We start from the raw sequence: 4,624 nt of genomic DNA, 5'->3' as shown, positions 1-4,624 counted from the left end.
ACGTCGTCTCGAGAATTCTTTCTTGACCGTCGGCTCCGGGCCCCACATCACCTCCCTGTGGCGGGTACCGGTGGACCCAGCCTCCGTGGAGGACAGTCCTATTCCCTGCATATTCTCACACCGAAGAAATGATCTAAAGGCAAGCACAGGAGTTCAATACAAAAGAGCGGAGACAGAAGAAACTTCAGTTAATTGTGCGCTGATTATACATAGAATGGAATACAATACAGCTCTTTTAAAAGTCAGGTTCTTGGGGCACCTGGTGGCTCGGACGGTTAAGCATCCAACTCTTGGTTTCAGTTCTGGCCGTGATCTCATGGTTCGTGGCTTTGAGCCCCACATCGGGCTCTGCTCTGACAAGCAAGGAGGCTGTTTGGGATTCTCTCCCTCTCTCTCCCTCACTGCCCTTCCACATCTCTCTCTCAAAATAAATAAATAAACTTAAGAAAGAAAAAAGGCCCTACAGGTACGGGTGTGGAATGATTTCCAAAATGTTTTTGTAAGAGAAGGACTGCGGGTCCACGATGGAGTGAGAGGCCGGCCGTGCTGTGTGCAGGGGAAGCGTGGAGGGGGGGTCGCTGCGCCCACCCGTGTGGGCCCGCCTGCCTCCTGGAGGCTACCCAAGGGATGTGGGTTGTCTTTGAGGACAGACTAGAGGCGCCGGAGGAAGGAGGGGTTGGTAGGCGGAGTTTTCATCCCTCAATGGCTGAAATTCTTCTGGAAAACCACACTGTTAGGTGAAAAGCCATTCCATCAAAAAATATTTTCATTGTTTTTAATGACACATCCTGGCCCAAGGCAGCAATTTTCACAGGTGAAACAAACATTTGGATGGAATGCTGAAACAGTTTTAGACAGGTAGCAACTGGCAGTTTGAAAGGAAAGACATGTCAGGGCGCCGGGGGGGGGGGGGGGGGGGGGGGGGGGGGGGGGGGGGGGGCGGATCAACCTGTGAGCCTGGGGCTCTTGATCTGGACTCAGGTCAGGAGCTGACACTTCATGAGATGGAGACCCCAGTCGGGCTCTGAGCCAGCAACAGCACAGAGCCTGCTTGGGATTCTCTCTCTCCCTCTCCTTCTGCCTCTCCTCTGCTCTCTCTATCTCAAAATAAACTTTAAAAAAAGAAAGAAAAGAAATGCGGTTTTATGTACAAACGTGATGGGACGAAGGCTTGTTTTACTTTGGGAGGAGGAGGAGGCCTGCAGAGGACATGGGTGGGGAGAGTCACGGGGGCCCTTCTGGGGGATCTGTGTCCCTGCTACACCTTCTTCTTCATTTTTCAATCTTCCTGGGTCTTGTCGTTCCTTTGTCCTTACCCGCCACCTAAAAATACAGTTCTTTGCATTAAAGGACCTTTGGGGCAAAAATCGAGGAGACAGCGCCCCTTGCGGCAGACACGGGCCCGGCGGGAGACCCTGCCCTCCCGGGGTCAGGCCGCGCTGGGTTGGCGACCCCCCTGCACCTGCCAGCCGCATGCCCTCCCCGGGCGGGTCTCTGACAGAGATCTGCTGGGTCCGGTCAGGGTGAGGGGGCCTTTGCCTTCGACACGTGCCGAGTCAGAGCCAAGGTTTCGCTTTCCTGTATTTTCAAGATTGGAAACACAAGAACACGTTTGTTTTCCGGGAAACCTTCCATCCGATGGCGACAGAACAAACAGCGGGCAGAGTCTTCCCGGCGGGTGCGGCCCCTGGAGAGGGGAGGGCAAAGGGCAGGGACCCCAGCCCCCTGGGCCCTTTGGTGGATGGAGGGTCCGCTTCCACTGCGTGAGGCCGGACGGGGGAGATTTGGGGGTGTCGGTGCGTGCAGCACTTTTAAGGGTGCAGAGCTGGGATGCAGTTCCTGACTCGTCACTGTCCCCGTTCACCGTCCACAGGGTGAAGCAGCAGGGAGAGGGAAATCTGTGGTCTCTCCGCGTGCTGAATTCTCCCCGGGCTCCTTGCGGTGGGCAGGACCGAACTGAGATGCCGTCCGGCCTCTGCAGCTCCCAGACTCCCCGTCACTTTCCACGTGCTCCTGTCAGGCTGGCACAGACTCTCAGCCCACAGTCTCCCCGGAGTTCCCTAAACACACCACTCTGTCACTCCGGAGCTTAGAAAGCACAGAGGTGCTCGAAAAGTTGTCTTGGCCTTTTCCGTTCGTGCACAACACATCCCAATGGGTGCAAAGGCCGTAACTAAAAACGTTCACTTTTGGCCAAGTACGTTTCCAACCCGTCGGTTGTAATGACCGCACAGGAGGCTCTCCCCTGTCCTGCTGCAGGCCCGTCGTGGGCACCTTGAACGTGGGGTCCTCCAGGAGCACTCCCAGACGGCCCTCCTCCGGGCCCGGGTGCACCTGTCTCCGCGCCTCCTGCCGCGGAAGTGGTTTGTCTCCTCTGCTCCGAGCGTCTGTAGAGCAGGGAACAAATCGTGCGTGTCGGCCGCCTCCTGCGCGGAAGTGGTTTGTCTCCTCTGCTCCGAGCGTCTGTAGAGCAGGGAACAAATCGTGCGTGTCGGCATTCTTGGCAAAGTGGCCAGGGCAGACAACGCTTCCTGTTTTCTTCTTGAACCCGGCAGGATGAAAGGACGTGTGGACAAGGGAATTCCTTGGGATGAAGGCCCGAGTCTCCCGTGGAGGCAGGAACGCAGGCGAGGGTTTTAAGATGTGTTCCGGCGCCACCTAGAGCTGAAAAGACGCAATAGCAGAACACAAATCCAAATACCTGCGCGCGCAGTTCGCCCGGTGAGCCCTTCCTGGGGATTCGTTCCTACGAATAGAAATAGAAATCCGGGGGGCGCCTGGGTGGCTCAGTCGGTTAAGCGTCCGACTTCAGCTCAGGTCACGATCTCACGGTCCGTGAGTTCGAGCCCCGCGTCGGGCTCTGGGCTGATGGCTCAGAGCCTGGAACCTGCTTCTGATTCTGTGTCTCCCTCTCTCTCTGCCCCTCCCCCGTTCATGCTCTGTCTCTCTCTGTCTCAAAAATAAATAAAAAAAAAAAAGAAAAAAAAAAAAAAGAAATAGAAATCCGGCCTCAAGGAAGATCTGAAAGTTATTCTAATGATAACTTTCTGCCTCACACACTTTGTTGAAATCTCTAGCAATAGGAGAGCTGCAGTGGGCTTTAATGTTTGGTGTTGATTTGACCACTGGCTTGCTGCAGTGGGCTTTAATGTTTGGTGTTGATTTGACCACTGGCTTCCTGATTTTTAGTGGATGCAGGGTGGATGAATTTAACTGTATGTGTCCGACCATAAGGGGTCGCTTGGGAGAAACTCAGGTCTTGGGAACAAATACATTAATTTCTTTCTGATCTAAACCAAGACTCAGTAATTCCACGTAGAATAAGCCAAATCCATTCTCGCGCCAGCGTGAGGGCGGCACAGGCTGAACCCTGGGGGTGACCCACTGGCCCCGGGGGCCCCCACTTCTCATGGATGTCTCTCCCGAAGCCAGGGAGCCCTGTCCCCTTAGCCCATCTGTGGAAGGAGAGAGGAGAATGCCTCTGTCACCTGTCTGCCTGCCACCAAGTCGCTAAGCAACTCGGAGCGGAAAAGCTCATGGTTTCATCTCAAATGGTTGGTAATACAAACACCTGGATTGCCACATCCCTGACCCTCATTTATAATTAAAGGAATGTGGGGAACACCACTTTTCCTGTCCTGGGTCAGTGCTTAGATGTCCTTACCTTTTGTGGGCATTTTCATGTCAGTATTTCTAGTTATGATCAGATGCCTAAGACTGTGAATGTTGGAGAGAGAGAACCAGGAAAACACTGCCGCTATTATTATTATTTTTTTTTTTTCCAGGTCAAATTCAAACGTTCCTAATTATGGACCACTTGAGTTCGCTAGGGTCGGGGCAACTGCATGGTTTCCAAAACGTTCGCAAAGTGTCTGACCAGCATCACTGGGGATAAAAGAAGATTCTGTGCCCACATTTCTCGGACACCGACGCGCCTTAGCATCACTTTCTCCCTGGGGAGCTGCTCAGCAGTTCGGGGCTGCCCGAAATCATGTCTGAGACCAGCCGCCACCACGCCACGCCACTTGAATTCTCCCTGGCTGCGAGAAATTTAAATACATTTACAGTTTTCAGAGATAGGAAACGTAGAGATTTTTAGCTTTTCCTCCGTTGACACATGTCACAGCCTGACGAGAGGCTGCAAACAGAGGTGCGTTTACACTCTTCTCTTCTTCTAACTGATCGTGGCCAAGTTTTTACCTCACGTGATCTCAGTTTCCTACTAGGAGAGTCATGGAAAATAACACAAAAATAACTAAGTGATAATTTAGTGACAGGCACCTACTGTGTGCTGGAACTCCTTGTACAGTTGCCTGAGTTGCGCATCGCGCAACCCACAGGGCTCTATAAAGATGGCCAGCCAAAGACCAGTTGCCTTTTGTGCTCCCCAGGCTTTGGCAAAGTATTAGCGTACAAGGGTATTTTGACGGTTCTCAAATCGTAAGAAGTGTTTTATTAAAAAAAATAATAATAATAATAAGCCAGGAAATGTAGTACTTTCAGTTTGAGAAGACATATGAGGGAGGGAGGGGCGGAGGGCGGGACCTGGTGCCGGTTGCCCAGCAGCAGAGGGCCCCTCCCCGCGGGGGCGGGGCTCCGCATGTTTGTCCGTCTCCGTGGTAAC

The sequence above is a fragment of the Panthera leo genome, chromosome B2, assembly GCF_018350215.1.
Source record: "Panthera leo isolate Ple1 chromosome B2, P.leo_Ple1_pat1.1, whole genome shotgun sequence".
NCBI lineage: Eukaryota > Metazoa > Chordata > Mammalia > Carnivora > Felidae > Panthera > Panthera leo.
Note: the sequence above shows the minus strand (reverse complement) of the source record.